The 10,685-nt window shown below is 35.2% G+C and overlaps 1 long non-coding RNA gene across 1 annotated transcript; it reads left to right on the top strand.

The window, feature by feature from the left end:
• Nucleotides 1-6,272: 6,272 nt before the first annotated feature.
• On the top strand, nt 6,273-10,306 carry LOC129271387 (uncharacterized). Its single transcript, XR_010294294.1, has 4 exons — nt 6,273-6,343; nt 8,005-8,171; nt 8,882-8,994; nt 9,932-10,306. It is a non-coding gene; the product is annotated as an uncharacterized LOC129271387 (long non-coding RNA).
• The last annotated feature ends 379 nt before the right edge of the window (nt 10,307-10,685 follow it).

A 10,685-nucleotide genomic window follows, 5' to 3' on the forward strand; every position in this document is an offset into this window, starting at 1 on the left:
TTGCTTGATGCAGCCCGGTAATTATGGAAATGAAATAAGAAATCGGATGAAAATTCACGACTCATATTCATTTTATTTAGATCAACTTCCAAAAACAGATACATGTAACTGACAATTTTCTTTGACGAGCTTTTTTTCAAATTTCCTATCAATTTTGAAAAAAATGTTTATACACCTCAATCAATAAAAAAAATAATGCTTGTGATATTTGGTTGTTCCTAACTATAACGCGCCATATATGTTTGACACGTCATTCATGGCTCTAATACACACGAAAACTACATAGAGATATACATTATATAAGTACAATATCATGATATAGAATGAAAAAAAAACCAATTACTATACATAAAAATAAGTACACCATCAGTAATTAATACCTAAATACTAATGTGATTATATGTACATGTAAAAAGTGTAACAAATGAATTATATCAAAATGTTTTAACAACCTACGGTATAACCGTAGCTCCATGGTATAACGAAGATCACTGGGATTGCATTGTAAAGATATGCTTTAGTAACAATGACGGGCTAATAATAGACTTTAGAATGTTTAGAGACGTCGTTCCCATGTAGAATGCTTTGTGAAACCTAATTAATATAAGTATTTTTACTGCTTCAAAGGAGTAATGGACCGAACTGGTTTTAACTCAAAGGCATCCTCTTTTCCCGACTATGGCCCTGCGATAGTTTCATTTTCACTTTACAGAGAGAGAGAGGGGGATGGGGGAGGGGTTCGGGTGGGGGAGGACTATTCTACTAAACTGCAGGTCTCTGTATTTTAACTGATGCGATATATTCAGTTACTTTTATCTTCGTTATGTAGATTATCTTGCAGACCATGGTTGAAACGAATGACCAAAGAAAATAATATATGTCCACGACATAAACTAAACACGAATTAAACTGTGTTTATTTTATTTAGCCTTTTACTATACACTTCTTATTTTTAGTTAGAAATGAAAATAATGTGACGAAGACGAAAAACCCGCAACCTTTTGGTAATAATGGTTGGTTTTGGTATCTAGAATGAGAAAGACACCTTTATGCTGAGCCGCCAAATAGATTTTTGGTTTAAAACGGTTTTACACTTGTATTAATGTTCGATTGTCTACCACTCTACCAATTTAAAGATTTTGAATACATTTTAAGATTAGGAAATAATTTTCAGAATGAATGAAAAACAATATCAAACAGACATTATGTTATGAAAAATATTTGATCTTAAGTTTTACATTTACGTGAAAGTTTGAAGTTACAATTGTTAAGATTTTAACAAAGACCCCGATAAAACCGATTTTCTTTCGCTATGTTTGCTCGAATCTTTAAAGATGCACGATCTTAGGATTCAAGGAGGCGCGGCTGGACATACGTACGCCGTGTGGACGGCGCCATGCAAATTACGTCGATGATCTTCGTAATGAAGATATCGGCGAGAACAAACTGTTCAACAGCGTCGGATATCGTGCACCTTTAAATGGTGGCGACCAAACCTAATCATCAGTCTTAATGATAACATTACTTGCCTCCCCTTCCCATAACTCACCCTTCCCGTGTGCCACAGCCAGTTTGCCCTTCTTGTTCTTCGCTACAAAAATCATATCTCTAAAGTACACCTTCTGGAAATGTGCTATGGATGTGTAGCCTTTATACACTATCAACTGAAACTCATCACGTTGGCCTTGGCCTGCTGACATGTTAAACTCCTCATGGTCGTTTCTCCTATATTCATTCCAATAAGATTTATAGTACAATGTATCCCTTTTGTTATATGTACTAAAGCAAACCTCCCGGTCTATTTGACCAATTTTCAGATAGGCCCAATTGTCATCGGGCCCTTTCATGCCCAGCCTGGTTGCAATCGTAGCGTCAATCACCTTGCCTACTCCCCATCCAGCTACACCTACAACGGCGCCCATTGCTGCACCTGGTGGACCCGCTATCAAGGCCCCGGCAGCAGCTCCCCCGGCCGCTGCTCCGCCTACTGCAATCGTGTTCTTGGCATGGTGGTTCTCAATTCCCAATTTCCCAGTTACATTCTCGGCGACAGCTTGCCCCACCGCAGCGGAGATACCAGGTACCAACAATGCAATCTTGCCAGCATTAGCAAGAATCTGTGGTGCAGCTCCTTCAACAGCTGCCCGAACCCCTGCTTCCGCTCCTCTAGCGCCGAACTGAGCAGCAGCCAAGCGAATAGACCCATCGGCAACCACGACCGCCATACGACGACCAAACTGACCTACGCCACCCCGTACAGTGGCGTTCAGAATTTGCCGAGCCACAATGGCATGTGCTTGCTTCTCAATGAACTGAGCGGCAGCTGTTCTTCCCATTCCCTTCAGAACTTTTTCAAAGGTCTTCTCAATTTCGTGTTTACTTGCTTCAAGTGCCTCTTCATTTTTGTTGAGTAGTTCGACTGCTTGCTTCCGGGCCGCTTCTCTCTCGGGGTGAGCGAAGTGTCCAAACTTGGCTAGGTAGATCTCTTCGAATTCTACCATTCGCGTATCATAGCTCATGTCAAAGATGTCCTTTTCTAGAAAAAACTGCGAAGCCATTCTATTTCATCAACTTCCGTACTCTACTTGGTCAAACGTGTTTCCCAAAAGTCTGGAGGGAAGAAAATAAATCATGAGAAAAATTGTACATTCATCGTCTAATTCACGACATGGTGGAGAACCCAGTTTTCTAATTGAGAAACACTTTATGTGATCATGGCTATGTGCTTCGAGAAAAGACTGAGAATAGCTCTTATTAAAAGACAATTAAGATATCAGCTACCGTGTTAGAACCTGAACTATGCATGGCGAAGGTCACGACGACACGACAACTCCACACATTTACGATAAACGAAGACGACTTCGATAGCCGCAATACAATTGGACACAGACGCATGGACAGACGGAAGAGCAGACGGAGGGACAATGGGACAAGGACATCAATGAAAATTACATTAAACGGAAGCATGACAAGAAACCATCACAAAAGATGCAGATCACCAGTACAACTACAACATAAATCCCGAAGTAAAGAATGAATGACTTTGACTCTTCCCCCTGAATATATAATAACACTGGACATTACTTTAATTGTGCTATTCATTATACTCAATTTTAATCATTCTTTGAAGACATCTTCTTCATCTCTGATCGGTAAGTGAAACCATTTTCTTTATTGTTCCACCGGCAAATGAGAGAGTGCGAGAGGTCGTATTTAATTTAGTGTCTGTTACATGTGTGTAATTGTATTTTCATTGTACACACTTTAATTAATTTGTTATAATAACATCATCTTTATCCTTTTTATTTGACATTGGAAATAGCAAGATTCCAAAATATTGACACACACTTACTCTAACCAGATTCTTAATTTTGATTAAAAATTGACCATGATGAATATTAAACCACCTTTATGACCTAAGACGAAGTCATTGACATGACAATTCCAAAGAATACTGAGCTAGATAAGGATCAACCAAGTTAATGTAACATGTGATATTTCATTATTTCTCAAACAACATTTGGATGTGATGTAATAAAGGTAGATGATATTATGAAGCAAGAATGTTTTCTGTTTCAATCAAAATCATGATGATGTTGTTTTGGTTAACATTAACATGTAAAAGCAAAGCATTTCCAGTGATGAATGATACTGGACTACACATAGGCCTTATGTGTCAAGAAATACATTTTTATGTTGGTTTTTATTATTTTCTTTTGGTATTTCGCCGCTTTGTGTATAGCATGAATATAAATCAAGTTTGAAAGTACTTGAAATTACCGATTTAAGACATTATCCGAGCAAATTTGCAGTGAAACTCGTACAAAGTAGGATGATTTGGTTAGTGCGTAAAACTATTGTTTATATACTTCAGAATTGGAAGTGGAAATAGTTGCACATCTCCCTAAGATATGAGAACGCCCGCAGCTCGAAAACTGATTGATTTATATGATATTATTGTTGAGTAACACTTAGCTGTAACATATCATAATGTATATTGATCCTGTTCTGAGACATCTCAAATTGCCCAAATCCTACTGACGAAATAGTATAATTGTTTGTAAGAACAAAATATTATTTTATAAGAACATCTTGTTTCCAATTATCAGATATTTCATTGATTATGATCTGAATATAGGATATATATTTTTTTCAATTTAATTTAATATATTTAAGGTAAAATTGATATGACTAAAGTTATTTTTGTGTTTCATATTTTTCATCTTGTATATGTATTTCTCACACTATGTTATTTTAGGTTTAGTTGATATATTTTGATAGTATAGGTTAACCACTGCTACTGTAGGAGTGTTAAGGAATCTATAGTTCAGTAGAAGGTAAATTAAAAAGTTTCACAAATATTATTTTGTTTTATATGAATTTTAATTAACTCAATTGGACCATTATTTCAATATTTTTTTAACAAATGTGGAAAAGCCACATTTTCTAACAAAAGGGGATGTTATGTGATGATAAGACATATCTCACATATTCAATAATATATCAATACATAATCAATACTTAATCAATGCTTCTGCAGGAAGTATAACAGGAAACTATATGTCTACCAATTCCAACTTCCTTAAGAAAGTATTACTCATCCATCTTTCAGCTAAACTTCTGACCACACACATTTTAGGGGTTTGTTATTCACTACATTTCATGTTCTCCCTATAAGGTCACTCCCCCAATTCAGAGTAAAGTTATGACGCACAGATTGTTTTGGTCAAGCGTCCAAGGTTGACCAACACCTGTTTGTTTGTAAAGAGTCTGGACCAGACCAATATAAAAGGGGTTCACTTCTGAACCAAGGCAGATTACTTTAGACTGTTCCAGCATACAGATAGATTAGAGATTGGAGTTTAGAGCTACATAAAAGTATACTACATCAGTTTGCAGCATTTATATTATCTTCATCTTCAGAGTATAGTCACCATCAGACTTACTCATGTATTTGTCATTATCATCAAGTAATCATCTAAATGTATATATGAACTGTACATCCTGCATCGACTCGTCTCATTTCAAGTCTGGTTGAAAATAGAAAGAGCATTAGATCCAACGACAACACAACATTATTTGTAAATGGCCTAAATATAGTTCAGGATAGGCCCCATTGAAAACTGACTAAACCTTGTTTTTTCATTATATACAATATTTTTTGATGGTTTCTTGTCAATTCGAGGGTGCTGATTACGAATCTGAATGATGCCACTCGTGTAACTTTGAGCATTTTCCGCAAATTGGTAAAATCCAATATGGCCGCCAAAATATGCAAATTGCCCATGAAAATCATAAAATTACCCGCACATTGGTTATAAAATGTATGCATTTGTGTTGCAGGAGTGAAATACTCTCTGAAAAAAACGACTTTTGACAAAAAAAAATATTTTCTAAATATTCAAAATGGCCGCCATAGACCCATGTATTCTATATTATGTACAATATGAATGGGGAAAACAAAATTTCACAAAAGTTTGCACTAAATGCAAGTAATTGTAATTTTTAGTGAAATAGTTGATCGAAAACATGATTGCTAACGAAATGTATCATTTGTTATGTCATGTATGTAATAAATGAAGCATTTTTATATAAAAAAATCCACCAATTGCCCTGACCATATTATGTACAATGTTCATGGGGACAAAAGATAATCGCAAGAATAAGTACTAAAATGCATATTAATAGTATTAAGATAAGCAATGGCTAAAACATAATTTTTAACGAAATAAAAATGCAATTTATGTGATAAATGCTGTATTTTGACATTCAAAATGGCCGCCATAAGCCCATTATACGTTATGTACAATGCGATTGGAGAAATTAATTTTCACAAGAGTAAGAACTATAAAATGCATGTAATTGTGATCACCGAGTAAAATAATGTCTGAAAACATGTATTCTAGCGAAACATATCATTTCTTTTGTCATGCATGAGATAAATGCTGTATAATTGTGAAATTCAAAATGGCCCCTATAGGCCCTAACAGTATTATCTATAATGTACATTAAATGGGGACATGTAATTTTGTAAGAATTTGGATTTACTTGACTATGAAATCCATAAAGTCCTGTCGCGCGACAACTGTCAGCGCTGACTAAAATTGTCAGCGCTGACAAAATTGCGTTTCATCAAACTCTCGGAGCTCCTCTGACTATTGTCAGAGAATTTTTGTTTTACAAATCGTCTTGAACGAGGTTCGCTGACTAATTAGGCCACGCCCACTCCCAAAGTTGTGAAAAAGATGTAAAATTGGTTGATGTTTTCGCCGCGACGATTCGAAATGAAACGAAGAAATGAGAAGAAGCGAAGGTCCCCGGAGAGGTGAATGAGGATTTTACCGTAAGTAAAACCCTTCAAAATGTCGTTCATATTGTATGTAAGGTGATTGAATTATTCGTTGTGCGTAATTATCAAATGAATTACAAGAAAAGAGGATCTTCTGGCAGGACCCCTGTCGATACGATCGGTGAACTTGACAGCACATAATCCAGTCTAGTCCCATACCCGTGTTTCTGTGTCTGTAGAACTATCTCAGGTCCAAACTAACGACACGGCTCACGGCTGTCACGTTTTTATGATCCGCACATGGCTACAATTTTATAAATTTTGCAAAGAGAATTCTTTATATTGTTCTACCTTTATGTTATTCTATGTTGCAAATCATATTTTTTCATTTCCTTTGGTTTTGTAATAATTTTGTTGCTCGGTGTGGTCGGAGATATCCTTGATCACCAGGCAAACCAGCGTGTGCAATTGTAAATGTACACATATCCAATGGGGCCATCCTAATTCTGTGTTACAGAAATAGGAATTGAACAGGAGCTAAATCACATGGTAATAGTGTGAGTGGGAAATTTGCAAAGTGGATGTTCTCAACTATTAATGTAGGCTTAGCCTTAGCAAGTCACAAGTCGAATGAAGTGAAGGCTCTCGACAGCTGGCGAGGATTCGGGGGGGGGGGGTGATGCGATTGTGGCAGAGGTGCGTTCACACCCAATAAAAATTAAAATCTAGATATAAAAAAATTATTAGATCTAAGTTTTAAATAGTGCAACCGGCCCGTGGCCGTACTGGTATAGCTTATAGGCCTAGATCTATCTTAAATTATCTTTGACTTTGCGCACCCGAGTGAAATGAGCCATTGCATAGCTCCCTTTTTAAAAAAATATTGATCGTCCAATTTGGGGGAGACGAAATAATGCTCTTCATTTGTGTGCGATTATGAAGTTTGTTATGCTTTTATTTTTCTAAGTCAATTTTTTTGACAAATTACTATTTAGCATGAATCTGCAATAGCATCGGTGTTATTGGGGTAAATAAATTAAATTATTGTTGATAATGTCTCTTAATCTATTTTTTGAAAAATACTGTCGTACCACATAAAGTTAGAGTCTAGTCATACCTAACCTTAAATAGCATGTAAAGGTTAAAGGTCTCTTCATTAGAAAAAAATATAGGAGAATATGGAATGGATCTCATCAATCCCAAGTATTTTTCTGCCTTGAATATCAGTTTCATTAAACAAAGGTCACAGTCCAGAAATAGTTTACAGTTTGATGGGGATGCAATTTGCTGCAGTTATGAATTAGGAGCCTATTCATATTTTTTATTAATTTGATCGTGGCTTTTAACCGGCAAGGTATCCAAGCGCTATTGAGTTAGAAAAAAAACTTTTATTTTTATTTTTGAATAAAAAAAAAAAATTATTGAAAAAGCTGTTTTACTATTTTGTATGGTTAATGTGTTAATTACCGTCTTGTTTATAATCAAGTGAAAATTATATGAATTAACAAGGATAAATTGTTGACCGATTGTTGGTAAATTCTATAAATTTCAGGATAATAAAAGAAGAAAAATGATTGGTATATTCGATCATTCCCCTTTATGAAATGTCAACAATATTCATTGAAAGTGCAGTATTTTTCAATGATCACTGTAAATCTACATATTTTCTTTGCTACATGTATAACAATGTGATATTATTAATATTTTAATTTCAGACTATGGACATTTGAACAGTATGCAGAAGAAGACGGATCTGGAACTAGAAAGCAAGGCTCTGACTGGTCTACTACAGCAAGGAATGTGCCAGCGGCCAATCTGATGAACATGTGACAGAAGATTTGGCAATGGGTGAAGAAATACTGAGATTGAAATGCAACCACAGGTAACATGTAGACTAGTAAAATGCGATAATGATTAAAAAATAATGAAGGATATTGTTTTGGTTGCAGAATGTAAAATCATAAAAACCCACATCAATGACAATGAAATCGGACTGTGACCAGATTTTCTATTTAAAGTCAGTTTGAAATGCAAACATTACATAAGCATGAAAGACATAATAGATTCAATATATTTTGCATGTTAGCTGCAGGGCTGACCAATGCAAAAAATCATAAGCAGATGGTCAATTTTACATTTTTGTACATGGTTTTGGAAAACAGTGCGGGGGCTGAAAAATATGAAATGACCATCTGGTTACGATTTTTTGCATGGTCAGCCCGCTCACTGTAAAAACCGTTCCGCTGACCCTGCAACTAACATGCACCCCCCCCCCGGTTTCCGGAGCCCCTGCTCTCACCCCTTAATCCATTTAGCACTACTTGCTCATGTGTATGTACATACAAGCTACATTGTGAGGAATAATTTCACTTTTTAAGTTTCTCAGCCAGAGCATATGTCATTTACTATTGTTTGTATTTTTTATTAACATAATAAAAACTTGAACCCTTTATTAACCCCCTTCTATATGAAACCTGGTAATCAAAATATGTTTTATTTCCTGTTTTTAGACATGTACATATACATGTGAGAAGAAATACCAGATTATGGCAAATATTTTAATTAGTTATTTCAATACTATTTTTCCTTCAGGTGGAGGCTTCAACCAAACTTTTCAGACAGACATGAGATACAAAGTTACACAAGTATAAATGGTTGAAGGTTTAGGAGAGCCAGACAAGAAGGCAGGAAATGTGATGTCACTTGTAAGTTAAAACACACTCAATTATGACTGCCTCACTTTGGCGAAGAAAGTAAAGTCACATTAAAAAAAATATTAAATTACTGGTACTGCTCTCTTCTTTATTTGGTCTACTCAAATATTTGAAAACAATGACATCTATAAGTGCTTAGATGCTTAATTGATTAATGGTGATATTTATTGGACAGTTGTAAAACAACCAATATCAATCAATGCTAGATGGTGTGACTTGCTTTCTATTGCCAAAGTAGTAAATGAATGTTCCATTGTTCTGCATTCCTATTAGACCCCCGCCCCATCACCATCTGCTTTGTATGGGAGTAACACTGGAAGATTACCCCCCCCCAAAAAAAAAAAAAAAAAAAAAATATATATATATCTCTTGTAGGCCTGTATAAATGTAATGCCTACAAAAGCAGTCATGAAACCTCATTAATTCAAACGATCTTGGTAGGGGGGGGGGTGCCTCAGGATCTTGCCTGTTGATTGTGCACTCGCTTCAGAAATCATGCTGCTGTTCCTGATGTTGTTTTTTTTATATTTAATATGATAACATGACTCTTGCATGAAATCAGCATTTGGCTCAAGAAATAAAGACCAAATGTGATAATTTTGGATTTTGACTCCCTTTCTTTGGTAAACCAATGAGAAAAACCCAAGTCATTAAAATCAATTGTGTATAAAAAAAGAGGAAATTTTAATCATTTTCTTATGCATTTCTTTGTTATTAACTTTTTTGTTTTCATTGTTTAATAAGGCTTTGGTGACAATATTTTAACCATTTAGAACTTAAAGTTCTTATTTCAAACATTAGAAATAAAAAAATGAAAGTTTTAACAATGATAATTAAATTAAGAATAAATGACTGATATCAATAATGATGGAAATTGATATCTTTATTAATAAAATATCACATGCTCTATAAATTAAATCCATTTCAGTTACTTCAATGAACATGGACAGCAGCAGGAGCAACAACAGCATCAGCAGCTGAAACTACAACTGCAGTAAGAGATGCAACAACCACAGTGGTAAACATCAACAGCAGTAGCAACAACGACAGTAGAAACAAAGCCAACAGCAAGGATTCTAACAAGCAATCATACAAGCAACAACACAAGCGACAACATCAATAGATGCATCAGGAGATGCAACAGCCACACTCGTAAACAGCAGCAGTAGCAGCGATGACAACAGCAACCACACAGGCAACACCTTGAGCAACATCAGTAGCAAAAATAACTAATTGCACCAGGAGATGCAACAACCACACCCACAACACCAAGAGCAGCAAAAACAAACAGCAATTCCAGCAATCACGATGACAACAGCAGCAGCAACACCAACAACACTAATGAACATTGAAAAAACTTGTACAAAAGTCAATGAGGTCGCATTTTTCAGACATCAGACATTATTGATTAAAAAATGCACAAAGATTTATTTGGGTTAAAGAAAATTAAGTTTGAAAAAATGTGTACATTTGAAGATGTTTCCTATGTATTGATTGGTATAATATAGTTTTAAAGATGAAAATATTATTCTTGAAATGTCTACTTTTTATTTGTCATTGACTAAAAATAAATACATTTTCTTTGAATTTTCTCAATGAAATGAAAAATAAGCAATTTATTAAAATGTTATATTCAAAATCAACTGAAATTAATCGATTTTAGCTGCAAAGGCCCTCAAAAG

Source organism: Lytechinus pictus, chromosome 8 (assembly GCF_037042905.1).
Source record: "Lytechinus pictus isolate F3 Inbred chromosome 8, Lp3.0, whole genome shotgun sequence".
Taxonomy (NCBI): domain Eukaryota; kingdom Metazoa; phylum Echinodermata; class Echinoidea; order Temnopleuroida; family Toxopneustidae; genus Lytechinus; species Lytechinus pictus.